This window comes from Arachis hypogaea, chromosome 16, assembly GCF_003086295.3.
Source record: "Arachis hypogaea cultivar Tifrunner chromosome 16, arahy.Tifrunner.gnm2.J5K5, whole genome shotgun sequence".
Classification (NCBI taxonomy): domain Eukaryota; kingdom Viridiplantae; phylum Streptophyta; class Magnoliopsida; order Fabales; family Fabaceae; genus Arachis; species Arachis hypogaea.
The window spans coordinates 93,926,076-93,936,590 of NC_092051.1; positions in this window are offsets into that span (position 1 = coordinate 93,926,076).

Here is a 10,515-nt window from a genome sequence, read left to right on the forward strand (position 1 = left end):
AAAATGATTCTTGAAGCAAGAAAAAGCAGCAAAGAACAAAGCTTGCAGAAAAAAAATAGGCAAAAAAAAATAGAGAAAAAAAATATAGAAAGAAAAAGAAAAAGCAAGCAGAAAAAGCCAAAAGCTCTTAAAACCAATAGGCAAGAGCAAAAAAAGCCAATAACCCTTAAAACCAAAAGGCAAGGGCAATAAAAAGGATCCCAAGGCTTTGAGCATCAGTGGATAGGAGGGCCTAAAAGGAATAAAATCCTGGTCTAAGCGGCTAAACCAAGCTGTCCCTAACCATGTGCTTGTGGCGTGTAGGTGTCAAGTGAAAACTTGAGACTGAGCGGTTAAAGTCAAGGTCCAAAGCAAAAAAAGAGTGTGCTTAAGAACCCTGGACACCTCTAATTGGGGACTTTAGCAAAGCTGAGTCACAATCTGAAAAGATTCACCCAATTATGTGTCTGTGGCATTTATGTATCTGGTGGTAATACTGGAAAACAAAGTGCTTAGGGCCACAGCCAAGAGTCATAAAATAGCTGTGTTCAAGAATCATCATACTGAACTAGGAGAGTCAATAACACTATCTGAACTCTGAGTTCCTATAGATGCCAATCATTCTGAACCTCAATAGATAAAGTGAGATGCCAAAACTATTCAAGAGGCAAAAAGCTATAAGTCCCGCTCATTTGATTGAAGCTATGTTTCATTGATAGTTTGGAATTTATATTATATTCTCTTCTTTTTATCCTATTTGATTTTCAGTTGCTTGGGGACAAGCAACAATTTAAGTTTGGTGTTGTGATGAGCGGATAATTTATACACTTTTTGACATTGTTTTTAGTATGTTTTTAGTAGGATCTAGTTACTTTTAGGGATGTTTTCATTAGTTTTTATGTTAAATTCACATTTCTGGACTTTACTATGAGTTTGTGTGTTTTTCTGTGATTTCAGGTATTTTCTGGCTGAAATTGAGGGACTTGAGCAGAAATCAGATTTAGAGGTTGAAGAAGGACTGCTGATGCTGTTGGATTCTGACCTCCCTGCACTCAAAGTGAATTTTCTGGAGCTACAGAACTCGAAATGGCGCGCTTCCAATTGAGTTGGAAAGTAGACATCCAGGGCTTTCCAGAAATATATAATAGTTCATACTTTGGCCAAGAATAGACGACGTAAACTGGCGTTCAACGCCAGCTTTTTGCCCAAATCTGGCGTCCAGCGCCAGAAAAGGAGCCAAAACCAGAGTTGAACGCCCAAACTGGCACAAAAGCTGGCGTTCAACTCCAAGAAGGACCTCTATACGTGCAACACTCATGCTCAGCCCAAGCACACATCAAGTGGGCCCCGGAAGTGGATTTATGCATCAATTACTCACTCATGTAAACCCTAGTAGCTAGTTTATTATAAATAGGACCTTTTACTATTGTATTAGACATCTTTGGTCTCAGTTTTAATCCATTGTTCATCTTAGGAGACTATTGATCACGTTTTAGGGGGCTGGCCATCTCGGCCATGCCTGGACCTTCACTTATGTATTTTTAACGGTAGAGTTTCTACACTCCATAGATTAAGGTGTGGAGCTCTGCTGTTCCTCAAAGATTAATGCAAAGTACTACTGTTTTCTATTCAATTCATCTTTTTTTCGCTTCTAAGATATTCATTCGTACTTCAACCTAAATGTGATAAACGTGACAATCATCATCATTCCCTATGAATGCATGCCTGACAAACACCTCCGTTCTACATTAGAATTGAATGAGTATCTCTTAGATCTCTTAATCGGAATCTTCGTGGCGTAAGCTAGAATGATGGCGGCATTCAAGAGAATCCGGAAGGTCTAAACCTTGTCTGTGGTATTCCGAGTAGGATTCAATGAATGAATGACTGTGACGAGCTCCAAACTCGCGATTGCAGGGCGTTAGTGACAGACGCAAAAGGATAGTAAATCCTATTCCAGCATGATCGAGAACCGACAGATGAATAGCCGTGCCGTGACAGAGTGCGTTGACCATTTTCACTGAGAGGATAAGATGAAGTCATTGACAAGGGTGATGCCTCCAGACGATTAGCCGTGCCGTGACAGGGCATTGGATCATTTTCTCGAGAGATGACCGAAAGTAGCCATTGACAGTGGTGATGTATCACATAAAGCCAGCCATGGAAAGGAGTAAGACTGATTAGATGAAGATAGCAGGAAAGCAGAGGTTCAGAGGGACGAATGCATCTCCATACGCTTATCTGAAACTCTCACCAATGATTTACATAAGTATTTCTATCTTTACTTTTATTAATTAATTTCGAAAACTCCATACTATTTTATATCTGCCTGACTGAGATTTATAAGGTGACCATAGCTTGCTTCATACCAACAATCTCCGTGGGATTCGACCCTTACTCACGTAAGGTATTACTTGGACGACCCAGTGCACTTGCTGGTCAGTTACACGGAGTTGTGAACCGTGGTCTTGGCACCAGGCGTCTGTCACGTGTCCGCATGGGTCACGCGGTCGCGTCATCTGGATTTTTCCTTATCACGCGTTCGCTTCGGTCATGCGTACGCGTCATCTGTGTTCTGCTTAAGGCGCGCGTCCGCGTCAGTCACGCGTTCGCGTCATTGCCTTTTCGCGCTAGGCATGCGGCCGCGTCGTCTATGCGTTCGCGTCGCTGCTAGTTTCTTCAAAAACTCTATTTTGTGCTTTCCTTCCATTTTTGTTTGTTTCTTTTTCATCCTTTAAATCGTTCCTGCCTTAGGAGATCTGAAAATACTCAACACACAAATCACGACATCGAATGGTAATAAAAGGTAATTAAAATAATTATTTTTAAAGCATAGGAAACATGTTTTTCACATATATCACATAATAAGGAAGGGAAAGTAAAACATGCAATTTACATGAATAAGTGAGTGAAGGGTTGAATAAATCACTTGAATTAAGCACAAAATATATCATAAAATATGGGTTTATCAAGAACCTCAAGTCATAGATCCTCCCCCCATGAAGCTTGAAATTGTTGTTAAAGAGGGTGTACAAACTCCCATGCCCTTGGTAAGCAATGAAGAAAAGATCGAATTGGAAGAAAGCTACCAAGAGGAAGAGGTTGAAATTGAAAAAGCTCACAAAGAGGTGGAAGTTGTCAAGGAAAAGCATCAGGGAGTGGAGCTTGCAAGATCCTTAGAAACACCTCTCCCAAAGCCATTACCATCCAATACAACATTCAAGTGGGTAAAATTCTTATCCTTAACCTTTACTTTCCCACTTGAATATGGGTTACTTGAAACGGATGGACAACTTAGAGCTATCTGCGATCTTAAGAGTAAAAGGGAGATGGTTAGTGGTTGGCAACACCATCCTAGGTTCGTTATGGTTGAAAGCTCAAGGCCTAATTGCAAGGGTTGGTATAATTCTCAATTGATTGGGTCTAGGAGGATGTTTGGCTACTTAGATGAGAATTCCAAGGCTAAACCACCCAGTTGGAGCTATGATGAGCCACTTACAGACGGGTGTAGAAACAAGATTTGGGATCCAGGCAGACAAGAGGATCAATTTTGGGAGCTCAAAGCTTGTGAAGAACTCCCTCAAGGCTTGGCAAATTCATTCAGAAATGTCAGAGTTTATTGGAAGACCAAGCATTGGTAAAAGTTTCAAGATGAGTTCAAGCACAAGCCACCATGACAAGGAGCTCACCAAATGTCCAACTTAAGGACTTTAACTAAAAGTGCTAGGTGGGAGACAACCTACCATGGTATGATCTTTCTTTTTTATTAGATTTAATTTATTTTCTTTTTATCAGTGTTCATTCATAATTTCTGCATCACCACCTGCATTCTGCATAAAAAAAAGTGCAAACGACGTGTAAGCATCGATGACGCACACGCGTCAGATGGAGGTTTGAGTTTATAAAAATGACCCAAGAGTTACGCTAGAGTCGTGCTGATAAGGTGCCTGGTGCATGAGCCAACCCACGTGTACGCGTGGGTGACACGTGCGCGTCACCTTCAATTTGGTCAATCCACGCGTAAGCGTTAGTGACGCGTATGCGTGGATGGAAAATTAGCGTAAATGGTGTCATGACCCGAGAGTTGCGCGGGAAGGAGGCTAGTGTCATGCGGCTGGCACGACGAGATGTCACGCGTATGTGTGACCAACACTTACACGTCACCTCTTCTTCTGCACACCCATGCGTACGCGTGGGCGACGCTTACGCGTCACGTCGCAGATTCCGTTCCTCCAATTTTTTTCTCTCCTTTCTTATTCTCTCCTCTTTCTTTCTCACTTCCTTCTCCTTTCACCTCTCCTCCTTTTTCTCTTTCATTTTGTTTCACTTATTAAATTTACATACCTTTATCTATTGCATTTAATTTTGTGCACGTTTTTATTTTCTTTTCTAAGAATACCATTTTTCCGTTGTTGTTAAATTTTCTTACTCGTCTGTTGAATATTTCTTCCAGCATTTTGGTGCACAGTGACTTGTTTATATTGTTGGGTGATATTATTTATAAGTCAATGCTAATCTTTTATAATACTTGTATTACTTTTGCATTGATATGAACTTATATTGTCTTTTATTATCCACTCTCTCTCCCCCATTGTTGCAATTTTTATACTATTGATATGCCATGTGCTTCTACTATTTTCTCACTTGCATGTTGTAGCTACCATGTAATTGAGACCCTCATTATTTGGCATTAACCCACCCATACTTTATTTGTTTTCTTATCTTTATTTCTGGGTTACTTTTCTTCCTTTTCCTCTTCTTTCAGGATGGCCACCGAGAAGGGAAGGGAAAAGCTTCTTAATGGGGCGACAAACAAGTCCATCTGCACAATCTTTGGAGAAAAGCATCAGTTGTAGCAGCCCGTCCACTTGCACATCTTAGCATGCACCGAGGACGGTGCAATATTTAAGTGTGGGGAGGTCGATACCGACTTTTGTGGGTTAGTTATTTCCTATTTCAACACCAATATCTAATTTTCCTTGTTAAATTAGTTGTTGCATTTGCATGTTTGATTGCATGTTTGATTGATTTTGTGCATGTTCTTCTACGACTACTTGGTTGGAGTGATAAGTTCTTTTTCAAGACCTTTTTTATAGCATTTCACTAATTTAAATTAAAACTTTTTTGTAAACTTGTCTGAAGATTGTAATTTGGAACATGAATTATAGCTAAGAACACACAACCTGTGAGATTTTGAGCTTAATTATATGGTTACATTATTTAACCATAACATTTTATTCTTGTGTGTTTCCTTCCCTATGATTGCAATCTATAGTTTGTTCTATTCTATATGTCCATTGTTCAGAGTATTTGCATGCATACATATGATTGAGGTCATCATTTGTTATTAGCTCACTTATCCCAACTAGCCTACCATTTCAATTACCTTTTTTTGCCACTTTGAGCCTTTTAATCCCCCTTTATTCTATATTTTATCACATCACTAGCCTTAAGCGGAAAAACAATTAATTACCCCAATTGAATCTTTGGTTAGCTTAAGATAGAGATTGTGTATTAATTAAGTGTGGGGAATTGTGGGGACTTTGGTTGATGAGAATGTGATTTGTTTTTATTGACAAAAATTGAGGATTTGGGTGCTACTCATGTGAAATTATGAAAACCATATGCATTGATATATTATGTTCTTCATTTATATAAAAAAAAAAAAGAGAAAAAGAAAAAAAAAATATATATATATATATATACCAAAAAAACTTATGAATAGGGGACAAAATTACCCCAATGCTAAGTTCAATAAAAGATCAATGCATATGCGGTGGAATTAAAAATTGATACATGAGTATGTGATGCAAAAGTGGGATTTTTGGGTAGCTGGGCATGATTTTAGAATTACATAGAGTGTGTGTGTGTGTGTGTTAGGTGAGAGTTTAGGTTAGTCAAAGATTCATATTATAGGTCACTTGGCCATACATATATCCTCACCCTTACCTTAGCCCCATTACAACCTTGAAAAGACCTCATGACGTTTGCATTGGTATACTAAATATTTATTGATTGGTTAGATGAAGAACAAGTTTTAGAAAGCATGACTAGAGAAGAGTAGAGTGATTAACCCTAGATACTTGAGCGATTAGAGTGCATATACACTACCAGTGAGGGTTTAATGCTTGATTCTATGTTCCATACTTTCATGAGCTATCTTATTACAAGCTTACTTGTCTTTTATTGTGTGATTTGAATTAGTGGAATCTGATTTATATTTGTCTTGGAGAACTTGTTTAATTTTAACCAAGTAGATAGAAACATCTTAGCATATAGTTGCATTCACATACATAGGTTGCATCTCATGAGTCTTACTTTTTCCCATTCATTCCTTTTGTCTCCTTGAGCTTAGCATGAGGACATGATAATGTTTAAGTGTGGGGAGATTGATAAACCACTATTTTATAGTTTATCTTATGCTAAATTGAGTGGTTTTTATCAATTCTTTGCACACTTATTCATATGATTTGCATGGTTTTACAAATCCTTCCCAATTTTGTGCTATGATTGAAAACAAGCTTCTTTGGCCTTAAATTTGCTATGTTTAATCCTCTCTTATTATCATTCGATACCTTGATATGTATGTTAAGTGATTTCAGGGTTTAAAGGGCAGGAATGGCTTAGAGGATGGAAAGGAAGCATGCAAAAGTGGAAGGAATACAAGAAGTTGAAGAAATTGCTGAGCTGTCAAGCCTGACCTCTTTGTACTAAATCAACCATAACTTGAGCTACAGAGGTCCAAATGAGGCAGTTTTAGTTGCGTTAGAAAGCTAACATCTGGGACTTCAAAATGATATATAATTAGTCATAGTTTCCATGCTGTTAGGTGACGCGCACGCGTGGATCATGCGTACGCGTGACCTTGCGAAACTTCAATCGACGCGTACGCGTGACAGAGCCACGTGCTGGACGCATTAGAAAATGCTGGGAGCGATTTTTGGGCTCCTTTTGACCCAGTTTTCGGCCCAGAAAATACAGATTAAGGGCTACAGAGTGGGTGAATCACATTCATTAAAGACAACTTTCATTGACATAAATTTTAGGTTTTAGATGTAGTTTCTAGAGAGAGAGGCTCTCTCCTCTCTCTAGGTTTTAGGATTTTAGGTTTAGCTTTTCTTAATTTCAGAATTCTACTTTGTTTTAATTTAGTTTTCTTCTACTCTTATTAGCTCTAGCATTTTAGTTTATCTAATTCTCTTGTTGGTTTATTTATTTTCCCAATTTGGTTTATGAACCGTTCATGTTAGATTTGATTTTATATTTAATGCAATTTGGGGTATTTCATGTTTATTGCTTCTTGCTTTAATTGTTATCATTGATGCTTGCAATTGTTGGTTTTAGATTTTACATTCCCTATTACTTTTCTATGCCTTTATGTTGTGCCTTCCAAGTGTTTGATAAAATGCTTGGTTGGATTTTAGATTAGATTTTTATATTCTTGGCTTTGGTAGAGTACTTGGAGACTCTTGATTTATCAAACTCCTTTGTTGATTGAAAGTTGAAAGTTACTAGTTGATTTGGATCCCTCTAAAGCTAGTCTTTCCTTAGGAATTGACTAGGACTTGAGGAATCAAATTGATTTGTCTACTTGGCTTTCCTTCATAGTTAGAGGTTAACTAAGTGGGAGCAATGAACAATTCTCATCACAATTGATAAGTATAACTAGGATAGGACGTCCAATTCTCATACCTTGCCAAGAGCTTTTCTAGTTATTGATTTAATTCTTGCAATTTACTTTTCTTGTTCCTTATTCAAAACCCCAAAAAGATACTTTTCCATAGCCAATAATAAATACACCTCCCTGCAATTCCTTGAGAGATGACCCGAGGTTTAAATACTTCGGTTTAATTTTATTGGGTTTGCTTTAGTGACAAATAATTTTTTGTATGAAAGGATTCTTTGTTGGTTTAGAAACTATACTAGCAACGAGGATTTATTTGTGAAATTCTTTACTAGCAAAAATCCGATCATCAGTGACGTGCATAATTTCTTTGTGTAATTGTGACATATCTCTCTATGATAGTGTGTGTGTGTCCTAAAGGGCGCCTAATTTAGAACTCACACACTTGTTTCATTAATGTCACACTAATTCACTCACCCCATTCTAGTGATCCACCTCATTCCAACAATGCGTGCTTCCTTGCTTTTGTTTTTTCTCATCTTACGGTGTTATTTTCTATTTTTCATGACTGATGCACCATAAGTAAAAAATGGAAGTGGGAAAAGAACACGCAGCACCGGTTGATCCGCCAGCTGAAGGTGGCAATTTGGAAAGTCGCCGTACCCCCTTGCTCATCCTTGAATGCACCAAGGACGGTGCAAACTTTTAAGTGTGGGGAGGTCGTCTGACCGATCAGCGTTTTTGGGTGACAAAATTATAATCCTAATACTTTTGCATCTCATTTTAGGTCTTCTAGGATTTTTAGTTGCATTTTATTATTTGGCATATATATATATATAATAAGCTTAGTCAAAATAATGAGATTTTTCAAGAAATTTATCTATAGGGCACCCTAATTGATTGAAAAAAAATTTAGAACTTGCTTGAACTACATATATTGTGGAACATGATTTTTGAGCTAAGAACACAAGCATGTGAGTTTTGAGCCTTAATTGTGTGGTTACATCATATAACCACTTATTTTCATTCTTGTGAGACTATTCTCTTTCTATGATTGTAATCTTTGATTTGTTTGATTCTTTATATCCATTCTTTTGTGTATACATGCACTTATATGATTGAGGCCATTATTTCAAATAGATCACTTACCCAAATAGCCTACCTTTTATCTTCCATTGTTAACTAACTTTGAGCCTATGCTTAACCCTTCTGTTCTTAATTTTAGCACATTACAAGCCTAAGTGAAAAACAATAAATATCCCTTGTTTGGATTTTTTATTAGCTTAGGCTAGTGAGAGTATTTATCATTTGATTTTGGGAGAGTTGGGAACATTGGGTACATACTCATGTATCAATTATGTTTATACCATATGCATTGATGCTTTTGTATATATCTTAGTTTGAAAAGAAAAAAATGAGAAAAACAAAAAGAAAAAAATATATATATATATATAATAGAAAAGAAAGAAAAAGAAAAGCAATAAAAAGAGGACAAAATGTCCTAGAGTAAAGTTCAATAAAAATCAATGCATATATGTGGTGATCAAGGAGAGAATGCATGAGTGTGTGAAAAAGTGAAGAATGGGTAGTTAGGTTAGATTTGAAATTGTATAGGTTGCTATATAGGTTAGGTGGGAAGTTTAAGTTAATCAAAAATTCAAATTCTAGTCCACTTGACCATATGCATCCTTACCTTAACCCTAACCCCATTACAACCTATGGGAAAGACCACATGATATTTTTATACAAGCATGAAATAATTGTTGATTGTTAGATAAAAAACAAATCTTGGAAAGCATGATTAGGGGAGAATTGATTGAATCAACCCCATACACTTGAGTGACTAGAGCGGATACACATCCAGTGAGGGTTCGATCGCTCAATTACATGCTTCCACCCATGATCATCTTTTCTTGCAAGTTTGTAAAATATTTTCAATAATTAAATTCAATTGTGGGTTTTCTTTGATTGCTATTTCTTTGGCCCTTGTGCTTGTATATGTATTCTTGGGAATTGAATTATTTTGACCAAGTAATTGCATTCATTTAGATAGATGCATATAGGTAGCTTGCATTGAATAAATGTTGATACCCTTTGTTTCTTTCTTGATTTTAGCATGAGGACATACTTAGTTTAAGTATGGGGAGGTTTGATAAACCCCAATTTCGTGGTTTATCTTGTGCTTAATTTAGGGGATTTTATTACATTTTCCCACATTTATTCAAGGAAATAGCATGGTTTTGTAATTCTCCCTTAAATTGTGCTTAAGTGTAAAAACATGCTTTTTAGGCCCTTAAATTGGTGACTTTAATTCACTTTAATTCCATTCGATGCCTTGATGTGTTTGATGAGAGATTTCAGGTTCATAAGGCAAGTATTGGATGGAAGAAATGAAGAGAAAAGCATGCAAAATGGAGAATTTACAAAGAAACGAGCTTTTGGAGAATTGATGACCACGCGCACGCGTCATGCATGCGTACGCATGCATTGAAGATTTGCAAGCCACACGCATGCGTCGCCCACGCGTACGCGTGAGTAGGAGTTTTGGCCGGCAAAGAGCACGCGTCACCCACGTGTATGCGTGATGCTCGGCACGTGACTCACTTAAAGTGAAATCGCTGGGGACAATTTTTGAGCTGCCCAGGCCCAAATCCAACTCGTTTCTGAGGGTATTTCATACAGAATTCAAGCTTGAGCAAAGGGAGAGCACTTAATTTGTCATGATGAGCCTTTAGTTAGTTTTCTAGAGAGAGAAGCTCCCTCTTCTCTCTAAAATTAAGTTAGGATTAGGTTAATTTCTCTTAGATCTAGGTTTGATTACTTGATTTCATCTTGTTTTCTCTACAATTCCTTGTTCTAATACTTCAATTCTTCTTGGCTCTTTTTCTAATTTTACTTTTATGCCTCTTTTA